The sequence below is a fragment of the Clupea harengus genome, chromosome 26 (assembly GCF_900700415.2).
Source record: "Clupea harengus chromosome 26, Ch_v2.0.2, whole genome shotgun sequence".
Lineage (NCBI taxonomy): Eukaryota > Metazoa > Chordata > Actinopteri > Clupeiformes > Clupeidae > Clupea > Clupea harengus.
In genome coordinates this window covers 3,269,047-3,283,292 of record NC_045177.1, presented here as the reverse complement: position 1 = coordinate 3,283,292, position 14,246 = coordinate 3,269,047, and the positions used below count along the sequence as shown (strand labels likewise).

The 14,246-nt window shown below is 42.2% G+C and overlaps 1 protein-coding gene across 1 annotated transcript in view; it reads right to left on the bottom strand.

Annotated features, from left to right (window-relative positions):
- LOC116219792 (zinc finger protein 208-like) overlaps positions 1-14,246 on the bottom strand; it is a 154,649-nt gene that overhangs the window by 35,661 nt on the left and 104,742 nt on the right. The gene's annotated exons all lie outside the window — the stretch shown is intronic.

The window sequence follows — 14,246 nt, the reverse complement described above, 5'->3', positions numbered from 1 at the left end:
GTAGGAGCAGGGAAACATGTTGATGGTGGCAATATTATATATTGTATATAAATGCTAGCATAGGGTATGAGGTAGAGTAAGTGTACGGCAGTGCGGTGGCGGTGGGTGCAATTGGCCGAGGGTTTCTACGGGTAGACCGGGTGGAGAGACTACAGCAGCGTCCCATAGCGAAGATAGTCTGGATTAGGAGAGAAAGAAAAAGAACAGAGTGAGTGGGTAGAGTTTGGCTGTCCATATGCGTAGTTGAGGAGTAGTGGGGGTGAGGAGCAATGTTTCCACTTCCATCAGCAATTGGAACATGCTACAAGGGAGAACGAACATTTTTGTTAGTAGACATTTATTTCAGAAACAGATAAGGAGATACCTTTGGGTAGTAGATTCACAGTAGGCAATATGGCCATTTTATCAGTATTATTATAAGCATTAGCAATGTGATATGAGAGGAGAGGGAGGGAGAGGGAGAGGGAGAGGGGCTGCCTGGCTAGGAGTAAGGGAATATTATTTAATATATTATTTAGATTTTAGTCCAGTTTAATTGATTAGAGGGGTATTACATGTGTTTAGATTTGTTTGGTTTATGTAATTTTGTCTTACACTAGAATCTGTTTACCTATCTACCAAGTGGTCAATGGAAAGCAGGATTGAGAGAACTAAGAGGTGCGCCACCGGGTCTGGCAGGACAGCCTCCCTGCCGTGTCTGGCATTGTCTCTCTCACCCGCTCAGCCCCCAGGCCCAACTAAGCAGGACAGGGGCAGAGCGGGTGTGTATCTATTTTTTTTTTAAAGTCCACCAATGGGTTTCTGATGTTCTTAATTGTCCCTTAAGGGTTGGCCTAGATTCTAGGTGTATGTTTAGGTTTTATGACCTTTAAGTACACCTTTCTAAAGTGCCCTCAATGTAGGTTTTGGTTTAATTTTGTCTCACACTAGCATCTGTTTACCTATCTACCAAGTGGCCCTATGGAAAAGCATCACAGGAGTGAGAGATGAGAGGTGTGCCACCAGAATGGGCAGGGTAACCTCCATGCCGGGATTGGCCTTGTTGTCTCTCCCCCCTGCTCAGCCCCTAGGCCCACCCAAGACGATCAGGGGCAGAGCGGGTGTGTACCCTACGTGTGTATGTGCTACGTATTTTTAGTTAAGGTTAGGCTTGGTTGACGCAATTACTTATGGTTATAGGATGCACTGAAGAGGAATGTCTTTAGTCTCGATTTGAATATCGGTAGGGTGTCTGCATCTCGTTCTGTATAAGTTGGAGGCTCTTTATTGAGTTGATGCTGCATCCGGACAGGAGAGCATTGCAGTAATCTAGTCGGGAAGTAATAAATGCGTGGATTAGTTTTTCTGCATCTTGGAGGGATAGGACTTTTCTAATTTTGGCAATATTGCGTAAATGAAAAAATGATGTCTTTGAGATCTGTTTTATGTGTGAGTCAAGTAGGAGGTCTTGGTTGATAGTTACCCCAAGGTTTTTGATGCTAGTATTGGGTGTTGGGATGCCATCGAGTGTGGATAGATGGCTAGATAGTGTCATTCTCAATTGATCGGGGCCTACAAGCATAACCTCAGTTTTATCAGAGTTGAGGAGCAGGAAGTTGTTAGCCATCCAAGATTTTACATCTTGCAGGCAAGTTTCTATCTTGGGTAAATGTACAATTTCATCAGGTTTCATGGATAGGTAGAGTTGGGTGTCATCAGCATAGCAGTGGAAGTTAATGCCATGGTTCCTTATGACAGCACCTAAGGGTAGCATGTAAAGGGAAAAGAGCAGTGGTCCGAGGACAGAGCCTTGGGGAACACAGTAGCTTACTCTAGTGTGATTGGATGACTTCTCATGGACATGAACGAATTGATGGCGATCAGAGAGGTAATATCTAAAACAGGATAGGGCACAGCCTTTGATTCCAACATGATGTTCAAGTCTCTGTAATAGGATATGGTGATCTATAGTGTCGAAGGCGGCACTAAGGTCTAGAAGAACTAGTATTGAGGTGCACCCATGATCAGATGCGATTAGTAGGTCATTCAGGACTTTGACTAAGGCCGTTTCAGTGCGGTGGGCTCTAAAGCCAGATTGGAGGGTTTGTCCGATTTTGTTTTGGTGTAGAAAGGAAGTAAGTTGCTTAGCTACTATTTTTTCAAGTATTTTTGACAAGAAGGTGAGGTTAGATATGGGTCTATAGTTAGCTAGATTATCAGGATCAAGGTTAGGTTTTTTGAGAGATGGTTTGATCACTGCTATTTTGAATGATTTGGGGATGTATCCTGAAATTAGTGAATTATTCATTACATTAAGTAATGTCTCACTTAATAAGGGTAGTGCATGTTTAAGAAGTTTTGTGGGGATAGGGTCTAGTAGGCACGTCGATGATTTAGATGAGAGGATCAGGGAGTTTAGTTCAGGGAGGTCAATGGGTGCGAAGGATTCAAGGAGAGCACCAGGTTGAGGGGGTGTTGCCATAGCCATAGGGCATTTTGGAAGAGGTGTAAGGTCATAGAGGGGGAGGAGACTATGAATTTGATCTCTTATTGTTAGAATTTTGTTATTGAAAAAGGACATGAAATCATTACCACTAAAGCTTATGGGAACAGAATGATCGATTGTATTGTGTTTTTTTGTTAGCCTAGAAATGGTGTTAAATAGGAACTTTGGGTTGTTTTTATTATTATCAATCAGTGAAGAATAGTAAGCCGATTTCGCCTCAGAAACTTTTTTCTGGTTTTCGTGTGGTTTGTTTAAGTGCACAAGTCTGATCAGTGTACCATGGGGCCAGTCTTTTCAGTTTTCTTATTCTCTTTTTTAGTGGGTTGAGTGGAGCGCATGTATGACGCCATCCGTTAGTAAGTCGATATGGGGTGGGGGTGTGCGTACGTCATTTACTTTGCCAGTGGTAGGAGCTGTGGCAAGAGCGACTGGTAGTTTTGATATGAATTCTGCTGTAGTCCTGTCGGATAGACAACAGCTGTAGAAGTGGGTTCATTCTGTTGTTGGACGGAGATCTAATTTCATGTTGAATGTAATTAAGTGGTGATCTGAAACGGCAGTATTTTGGGGTAGAACTAGAGGGCAGTCAATTTCTAGGCCATGTGTTAATAAGAGGTCAATGGTGTGATTATGGTGGTGAGTTGGTGTGTTTACATGTTGGGAGAACCCGATAGAGTCTATTAGTGATTGGAATGCAATTGTAAGGCTATTTTTTTCATTATCCATGTGGATATTAAAAATTCAGTGTAGGGGCCTGGTGGTCTATATAGTGTCACAAGAGTGACCAGCTGAGTGGCTTTTGAGTTTGGATGCATAAGATGAAGTACAAGGACTTCAAATGATGCAAATTTAAATTTAGGTCTTGGGGAAATACATATGTTAGCAAGGGAAATTGTAGCTACTCCACCTCCACGCCCTGTGCTGCGGGGGATGTGGCAGTTAACATGACTTGGAGGGGTGGACTCATTTAAGGCTAGGAATTCATCTGGTTTTAGCCAGGTTTCAGTTAGGAAAAGTATTTGAATGTTGTTGTCCGTTATCAGCTCATTTATAAGTGCACCTTTTGATGTTAAGGACCGAATGTTAATAAGGCCCAGTTTTAGGATTGTACAAGTTTCATTGTGTGCTGATAAAGTCTGTATCTTTATTAGATTATCCTGATTAATACTTTTAGTGTGATTTGCGTTGGGTTTGTACGTTCTGGGTATAGATACCGTTTGTATATGGTTTAATATGGGCAAAGAGTGTACTGGTGCAGCCGAAGTTAGTGCTGTCTGCCTTCCAGTGCTAATTTTGGGTTGTCAGTACCGTAATTTCCGGACTATAAGCCGCTACTTTTTTCCCACGCTTTGAACCTCGCGGCTTAAACAACGACGTGGCTAATTTATGGATTATGATACCTGTGACTGTATACGGTGGCTTTGTGTTTACGGTGGCTTTGTGGAGCTAGGATGCTAGCATGGATGCAGCCGCATGGATGCTTAGCTCCACGCGATTTCTCAGTATCTCAATAACTTAACTAATGTCGAAATAACCACAGTCTACTGGCGTAGACAGAACACAACTCAAAACAGTTTACAACAATACAAATCCAGTCTTTTCAAGTTCTTTAGCTCACTGGTTTCAAACTAGCGTCTTTCTTCTATCTCACTGTCTTCAATCTAACGTTCTAGCTTCTGATTGACTCTTGCAACTGTGCTCTCTTAAAGCAACAGTGCACTTATCGTAACTGGCTGCACCTGCGGCTTATAGACATGTGCGGCTTATTTATGTTAAAAATAATTATATTTTAAAAATTCAGTGGGTGAGGCTTATATTCAGGTGCGCTCAATAGTCCGGAAATTACGGTAGTAAGTCTGAAAGGGACAGGGACATCACATGTAGGATTAAGTTACAAAAGGAACTCACTTTCTCAGATCTTCTCATTATCCTGTTTGCCATCTATATGATTCCCCTTTCAAATACTAATTACTTTATGAAAGACAGATAAATCACATGGGAATACATACATTAATGACACACAGGTAAATCACATGGGAATACATACATTAATGACACACAGATAAATCAAGGCAAACATCTTGAAAGACCACTTGAGAGCCAGTATTATAAACAGAAATGTCAAACAGTTACTGCAGCTCTGTAAAAGCCTTATTTAGGCTGGCTGGCACTGGGATGCTCTGGAAGTATACTGTATGTGTAATTCACCAGCAGTACAACTACTGTATTCCTTTCACTGCAGATTCACAATATCTTTGCAAAAAAGTTGTGTGACCAATTTTTTTTTCCAAAACAGAACTGAAGTCAGAAATGTCTGGATTTACTGAACCATCACAACTGCCGACTTCAGTGAAAGAGGAGATAAAAGAAGAATTTGATGATTTCCTACAAGAGTATCTGTCTACATTTAAGACAGTGGAAGAAGAGCCTGGACTGGATTATGAATGCAAGACTGAAATGGAAATTAACCCATCACCCACCCTGACCTTGAAAGAAGAAAAGTATTCGCCAATGGAAATCAAAGAAGAAGAAGAATTTGATTCAAGAGAATATGGTGACTTTGACTCTTCACCTACAAGTAAGTTGTCCGTTATGTTATGTTATGTATATTTACTATACTTGAATTTTGTAGAATGGCTAACTTGTATTTTTCAATGTGAGACCTATTCAGAGGACAGAGGTACTGTGGGGATACCTTACTGATGGGATAATATCTGCAGTCTGTTACATTCAATAGAGAGAAAGTGTCTGCCATCTTTTTTTCTCTGGCTCTTTAATTCATGTATCTGCATCTCTGTTTACATTTACATATACATTAAGTCTCCACGTAGACATTTCCAAATGACGTACAATTTTAGCAATTGGCCAATAAGTATTAATATATCAAAAGATAGAAATGACTGAGGAGAGGGATATTATTGAAACCTTTTTTTCTAACATTACAGGAGACATTCAAAGGATCCAATCTAACAAAAGAGGGAACAATGAGCAAAAAAGGAACAAAGAGAGCTGTCAAACGCCCCAAGTGCAGAAAGCCTTCATACCAGGAATTACATCAGCGATTCATGTGTGTTTGTGTGTTTGTACAATATATAATCCACAAAAAAAGTAGTGTTTGTGCGAGCTTCCTAGTCTCACGGACTTAACGGCACCTCATATGAAGGTTCTGGGCTCATCAACAGCTCATAGATGTTATGTACTGCCAAAAATGAAGCTATTATTATTGATATTAATTATATATGTAGCCCTCTCACTATCCAACGGCCCGCTGCTACTCTGCATTGTGTTGTTCATGATTTATGTTGGCGGGTGGTTGGGCGTCCAAAGGATTCGACACGGGAGACGAGGAGGTTTCGTAATGGTGGCGAAATTTATTATTTTCAGCACAGCAGCTATTTCGTTCATCAAACACACACACTCAAGACTCACTCATCGCATCTCAGGCACCAGAACCCAGAAACATTACGGGTCCCCCGGAGGTACAAAAAACATCACAACAATCAAATTAACATTTATAAAACACGGCTGCAGCGCTGCCTAGCGGCGTGGCACATACACCGCCTTACATCTACATTCTTGTGGTATTCTTAATTTAAGGTACATAATCATATGTGTTTAAAACCCTTGAACTGTAGTTGAGCCCCACCCCAAACTACCTCCCTTTGTGGAGTTTGAATTAAAAAAAAAGTATTTTTTCAGTATGTGTGTGAGTGTGTGGGTGTACAATATGTAATCGGCAAACAGCAGTTTATTAAAGCAGACATCCATCCTATTAAACACTTTCCTCCTAAATTACTTCCACTCGAGGTGCAATTCTAGCAAATAGCCAATTAATAACAAAATATGGAGATAAATTAGTCAGTGTTGTAGGACTTCTAAGAATCAAATCTCTAGATTACTTTTATTTCACATGCTTTTTCATCACCAACATTTTCATCAGTTCATTTTAGGATATTGTTTAAAAATGGTTTAAATAGTTTGTAAATTATTTTCCCAATATCATAGGACACATTCAAAGGTTTCTAGCAAATAACCAATCAATCAAAAAAAGTGTGTTGTTTAGATTTAGATACTACAGAGGAGAAGTAATAGTTCTTTGTTTAACAATGGCAAGAACCTTCTGAAAATTCTATAACAATGGCAAGAACCAAGCAGACTGCTCATACATCCAGTGGTGACAAAGCCCCAAGGAAGCAGCTGGCTACAAAAGTGTTCCAGCCACTGTTAAAGGCGCGCTTGTGAAGTTCCCTTTTTCTGTCACCTTTTAGTATGGAAGATGGGCCAATGCCACACACACACACACACACACACACACACACACACACACACACACACACACACACACACACACACACACACACACACACACACAGCCGCTTGTAATGTAATGCTGATGAGTTAGTGATCAGTTCCAAAGGCTTGTAATGTAATGTGGATGGGTTAGTGGCCAAAGGCTTGTAATGGAATGTGAATGGGTTAGTTCTTATTTCTTTCACGGTTATTTGCAAGATATTTCTCTGCTTTGATGTAGTCTTCTGCTTCATTGCTATTTTTATCCTGATAATATTAACCTTATGAGGACACAGTGTACCCACTACGCTGTTCTACAACCAATACTTTGAATGCTGGCTCTCTCTATTAGTATTTACTATTCATTTTGTGCATTTCATTAATATTCCTCTTTCCTTCTGTAAAGAGACTCGAGACAAATTCAGTTGCTATATGAATGAAATGTAATTGAATTTAATGACATTACAATATTTGCAGATGCAATATAGCATACACTGTATTTATCTTTGCTAGCTAGCAGTACAAAGGTCATATGTTGTGCAAAACGTAGAGACGTAAGCCAAACCAAAATATTCAACTGACTTTTATTTTGACACTCTTCACCGGTTTTAATTTCGCTTATTGTCGCCAGCTCCAAGAAACTTGCATCGCAGGCAACGTGTTTTGAACACAGGAACAAGACGCAGAGATGTTTACGGTGGTTAAAGTAGAAAGAGTTCCTAAAAAGGCATTCGATGCTGGATTATAGTTCTTTAAAATCCGAATGTAGCTGTTGCCCATGTAAAAGGAACCGAACACGGCTGCAAAAGAGGTCCGACAGTGAGCATTATGAGGCTATGACCACGACTGACCGCCTAACATAAGTTTATCTGGAGCTCCCGTTTTCTAGGTAAGTTGAGTAGCCTTGTGATGCCAAATGTATCTGGTGTGTGTAAAGTTTGCTATAGGGACTCAAATGCGCATAACGATAACTGATTAACTCACGTAAATAAACGTGTCGATGTATGGAGTTTTTATCCTTTAATATAGAGCGTGGTCTTTAAATCTAATGGCATTTTCTTTCATTTAACGTTGTTATTTTGTCTTGGTTGGTGAATTTAGCTAAGGCAATTTAGAGAGAGAGAAGTCTGTGAGCAGAAGCAGCCCGATTACGAGGACACGAACTTAAACTGAAAGACTCCAAGCAACAGTGCATTTGAGTGCAGACAACCCGTTTTGAGCAGGAACAGAGCGATTTTGCAAGCAAGCAGGGGCTATTTTAGAGAAAGGGCAGCTTTTGATGAAAAACTTTACAAAATCTGAACCTGAAAAGATCCTGTACAGATGTGTGATTTGGGTAGGATGGGGATTACATTAAACCCGTACAGATGTTTGATTTGGGTAGGATGGTGATTACATGAAGCCTGTACAGATGTCTGATTTGGTTAGGAGGATGATTACATTAAGCCCGTACAGATTTGTTCAAACATGCTTTTGTAGTAACTTGAACAGCGTTATGTTCAATCTGTTTATTACCATGTAATCCAACAATACAGTTTCATGCCGGTGGCTTTATCGAACTGCTAACATGCAGGTAAACGTCCAACTGAACCCAGACCAACCACCCATGCCAAACTACTGCTGCCACCTAGTGGCTTGACTGCTAAAATAGTAAATACACTTTACTACAGCTTTAGTAAAATGTTTCTCTTTTTCTGACTTTAAAAAACTTTGTCTGATTTGTGTGATATTGTACAGACCATCCATTTGTCCCTGGTATTCTTTTGTCAGATGTTAGGGTGTTTTGTTTGTGTTTTTTGGGGTCTTTCTGTCTGTGTGTGTCTTTGTGGTGTTTGGGTATGTTGCTAATATTTCACTTTCTATGCAGAAATTTCCTGCTGGCTTTCCATTGCAAAAGACAGCTGAAGTCTACAATGTCAGAATCTACTGAACCATCACAACTACTCATGTCAGTGAAGAATATAAAAGAAGAAGAATTTGACTATTTCCCATCTGAGTATTTGTTTGAAATTCAGACAGTGGAAGAAAAGCCTGAACTGGAACATGACTGTAAGACTGAGATGCACACATCACCAACCTTGACCTGCAAAGAAGAAAATTATTCACTGATGGAAATTAAAGAGGAAGAAGAATCTGATCATTTCCTTCAAGAGTATTTGTTTGAAATTCAGACAGTGGAAGAAAAGCCTGAACTGGAACATGACTGTAAGACTGAGATGCACACATCGCCAACCTTGACCTGCAAAGAAGAAAATTCTTCTCTGATGGAAATTAAAGAGGAACCAGATTTAAGAGAATGTGGTGATGACGATTCTTCTACAAGTAAGTTGCTGAATTCAGATCGAAATAATTCCAATGTTTTGTTTACATTTACTTAACACTGAATGGTTAGCGAATGGTTTTACCTGTGCTTTACTTAGCAAAATGCGAGTCTCATGGAGAGAATAAATATACTATGGGGATACCTCAGTCGTGGAAACCTATCTACAGTCTGTTACATTTGAAAGCCAGAAAGTGTTTCATGACTGTAAGACTGAAACGCACGCATGCATGTATGAGGGGCCATTAGGACTTAACTATTGAGACACTCTCACACTTACTACTGAGACACTCTGACACATACTGACACATACTACACATGTAAACCTATGCACGCTCATATATAAAACATTATACATACTCGTCTGAAACACTTACACATACATATGAGAAACACACATGCATACATATATACTTCTGTGCCACATACATATGAAATTCTTACATGCATACAAGTTAAACATTTATACATATCTATTTTAAACAGTCATGCATGCACATATGACAAGGTTGTATATACTGTATATATATTGTTGAAGACTTATACATTCGTAACTGAATCTCTTGCATATGATTACAAAAATATAAAAAGTTTAGATACATGTGAAAGTGTTTCACATACAGTACCAGTCAAAAGTTTGGACACATCTTTCATTTTTTTGAGAAGTGTTTTCTTTACTTTTATTATCTTCTACATTGTAGATTAATACTGAAGACATTTAAACTACGAAGGAACACATATGGAATGTACTAAACAAAAAAAGTGTTATCTACCATCTAGAAAATAATAAAAGTAAAGAAAGAACTTCTCAAAAAAATTAGAAGGTGTGTCCAAACTTTTGACTGGTACTGTATATTTGTATAAATGTTTCAAATGTGTATGTATACGTTTTTCAGTTATACTGTATGTATGTATGTATGCTCCAACATGAGGATTTGCAAGCGTTTCACATGTATTCATACAAGTAATTTCAGAAGTGACTGTGAGAGCGTTTCAATAGTGAATGTAAGAGCCTTTCAGTAGTATATATTTATGAAATTTCACTAGCATACGGAAAGTACTTCGGTAACACCGAAAGGCGGAAGCAAAGAGTGCAGGTTTTGAACAGCGACAAAGCGCCAATCTTAGCCAACGCCAACGGTCAACGGTATGGCAGCGGACAATAGGCTTGTGACAGCTGAGGCTGTATCCCTACTGAGGAACTTGCTTCAGTCACCTACGCTGATTAACTCGATATCTAACTCTGTAGATACACCTTCGAATGCAGCAGTTTCATTCTGAAATAAGGTAGCTCTACGAACCCGGGTCTAGCAGCATGCAACGCCCACCTGCTCCAGACAACGGCATTCGGGACTATGAAAAGATACTTACAGCCCTGGATGAACTGTAGGCCTGGGTGTCACCTGATCTGAAAGCAATATCGCCTGCCTTCAGCAAAAGGCGGACCTCCCTGTTCATCCATGGCTTCTGATTAGGGAAGGTGGTGATTTGTTTGAGGGTGGTGACACTGTTGATGTTGGTGTTGATGAAGTCCAGTGCAGAGGAGGTATAGGCGTTGATGTCCGTGTGGGAGTCCAGTGTAGCCTGGGTGGCAAACACACTCCAGTCTGTGTGTCCAAACCGATGCGGTTGTGCAGAGTCTGCTCCCTCTTGCCACACTTTAACTGTCCTCCACTGTGGGTTTCACACGTTTGATGAGTGGTGTGTATTCTGGGGGAAGAAACAAAGAGAGGTGGTCAGACTGTGCTAGGTAGGGGAGGGGGGCAGCTTTGTAAGCATCAGCCATGTTGGTATAGACATGGTCCAAAGTCTTGTCTCCTCCCGTGGGGCAGGAGACATGTTGGTAAAATTTGGGGAGTACAGTCTTCAGGTTGGAGTGATTAAAGTCACCCGCAACAATAAAGGCTGCCTCTGGATGTAAAGTTTGTTGCTTGCTAATGGCAGCTTGTAGTTCTTTCATTGCCAGCTTAGCATTAGCATCTGGGGGGATACAAGCTGCAGTCACAGCAGTGGATGTAAACTCTGTGGGCAGATAGAACGGTCTACACTTAACCATGAGCAACTGAACATTGTCGAGGAAAATGCTGGGTAGAGATAGCCGGTGAGGAGTTTGCTTTAGCTTAGCCCTTAGCCCTCCTCGCTTCCCCTGCCTTTGTTTACGGTCTCGCCGCCGCCTGTGAGCACTTCCGGTCTGCAGCTGCTGCTGACATTATGCCCAGCAACCTCTGATTTTGCACCAACTCCAGTCGTCTGCCAAGATGGAACTGGCTCACCAGCGCTAGGAGCTTGGACACCCTCTGTGGGGTAAGCGAGCCACGCATTGTGACCGGATTTAATTGTAGCCCCACAAACATTGTATTTTCTGTGGGGATGAGGTTGCTCTTCTCCAGATTCACCCTGAGCCTTAAGCTCTGTACGTGATGAATTACTCACTCTGTGTCTTTCATGACTTGGACACGATCTGGGGCACAAATTAGCCAATCGTCCAAGTAAGGCAGGATCGTCAAGCCTGCTGCTTGAAGTGGGGAAAGGGCCGCCGCCACCACCCTTGTGAAAACTCTTGGCGAGAGAGACAGGCCAAAGGGCAGCACCCTGAACTGGTGAGCCTGTCCTTGGAATGCAAACCTCAGAAAATGTCTGTGGACTGGGCACATGGGGGCGTGGAAGTATGCGTCCTTCAAGTCCAGGGACGTGAACCACTCTCCTCTCTCGACGGACATTAAAATCTGCTGTGTGTTCATTTTGAACGGTACCACTTTTACAAATGCTTTCAGACGCCTTAGGTCCAGGATAGGACGCAGCCCTCGTTTTTTTTTTTGAATGATAAAATATTTGGAGTAAAACCCAGCAAGCTGTTCGTCGGAGCTTACCCTCTCGACAGCCTCCTTCTCCAGAAGGGTTAAAATCTCTCTGTTTAAAACTTCCGCCTGAACTGGGTCTTTGACCATGGTCATCTGAACCCCAGAAAAAGGAGGGGGGCGCCGCCGAAATTGAATTCTGTAGCCGTTCGCCACTGTAGCCAGCACCCATTGGTCTGACACACACTCTACCCAGCTGCTCAGGCGTAGCTGGGAGACGGCTTCGGCAGACGGCTTCACACCGCTAGGTGGCTCTACCCCAAGAGCCTGCAGCTCTGGGGGGGTACTGCGTTTGGGGGGATGCCCTGGGGAAAAAACGCCGCTGATGTGCTGGCTGACGCTGTGGGGGTCTTCTGCCCCTAGAGATGGCATGCTCCACGCTCTGGCCCCTGCCCGCCCCGCTAGCACCGGATCAAAATGGCACAGGGCCAGGAGCTCTGTGTTGGTACGACGAAGGGGCAGCCCTGCCAAAAGTCCGACGAACGGACTCTTGTATGTCGCGACTGCTCAGCAGAGTCAAACACACCCTGAGAGTCAGGATGAAACACCTTACCTGGCACTACCGCATTTTAATGAGATCCTTCCTAACACCCTTCGGAAGGGAGGTCTGTGCCAGCCAGACTTGCCTACGTGCCGTCACCGCCGAGGACATTGCAGCGCCAACGTCCCTGGTGAGCTGGGAGTGGGTGATAAGAGCTGAGTCCACCAACGACATTGTGTCCTGATCTTCTCGACCAAGCGTGTTTCTGATCGCTGCCAACAAGATGGCTAGCGCATTTCCAGAGCATTGTAAGAACGGCACACAAGGGTGTCCGTCTTATGGCACTCCCTGACTGGGCACTTGGGGTTGGTAGTAACCCGAGCTGGGCCAAGCGATGTCAGGGCCGCAATCTTTCTCTCAACTGGTGGCATGTCAGTCAGCCCAGAGTCAGTTTCAAGCTTTGTCTTTTGTCAAACTGCGACAGTGGCAGAAACCTCACCATCTTCTTCGCTCTCCTGAGTAGAGCCAGCACAAGCCAGTGACGACGTGTGCCCCTTCTGCTCAGTCAATCTGCTAGCGTCAGGGAGGGATTCCTGTGCGTACAAAGACAAAACATCCTCTTGCCCAGCACTCTCACCCTGATATGCGGGCAAACCCTTGTGAGAGGACTCACACAGTACGTTGAGGCCACTACCTGTGGTAACGTGCTGCGCCTCCATCTTGCCAAGCCTCTCGGAGAGGCCCTGTATGGCAGCCAAAATCTCAAGATGAGCCTTGTCTTGGGCTATGGGGTTGACTACGCGTTGTCTCTTAAACGAAGACTTTTCCGCGCTGCGTGCTAGCTCATCACCAGTAGAACGTGTAATCACTTCCTACTTTGTGTTTGATAATTAAAGAAAATCAACAGATTAATTACTTTCTCTATTTTTTTATTAGAGAAAAAGCTTTTCCTTGTCAGAATTATGACTTTCAATGAACAATGCCATCATCGATGCAGCTTGCATTTCAACACAAAATGGATGTGTAAAAAAAAAAAAAAAAAAAAAAAAAAAATTTAAAAACCGATTATGAACTTTTCTGAATCGAGACAGAATCGTTATAGAGAGAATCGAGAGAAATCGAAGAATCGATTTTTTTTCCCACCCCTAATGAATACTCACATACTATGTATACAGGATAAACAAGCTTTAAGGCAAAATGGAAGCTTCCTTCAGTTTACCAGCCCACCCTCACCTTTCCTTCTCCTTCCCCAGCACTTCTCAGTTCACACCCCCAGCCCCCTACTACACTCCTCTGTGGAGTTTCTGCAGGTTGAGCTATGGCCATGCCCACCTGAGGACCATCAGACGTGTTAATGGTGCTCATGGACATGTAGTTCCAGCCCGTAATCCTTTGTCATGCTAGTTTGCATTCCAAAAGCTCCTACAGCTGATTGGCTAGGTTTGAATCCAGGAAGCTAATTGGTCAGACAGAAGAAGCTACATATCAACACTAAAGCGTAGAGTCAGATTACCAAACTCACCTTTTTAAGGCTGGCACTGGTATGCTCTGGAAGTATACTGTATGTGTAATTCACCAGCAGTACAACTATACTGTAGTTCTTTCTTCAGAGATTTTCACCAAATACTTGTTTGCCATCTATATGATTCCCCTTTCAAATACGAATTACTTTATGAAAGACAGATAAATCACATGGGAATACATACATTAATGACAAACAGATAAATCAAATGGGAATACATACATTAATGACACACAGATAAATCAAGGAAAACATCTTGAAAGACCACTTGAGAGCCAGTATTATAAACA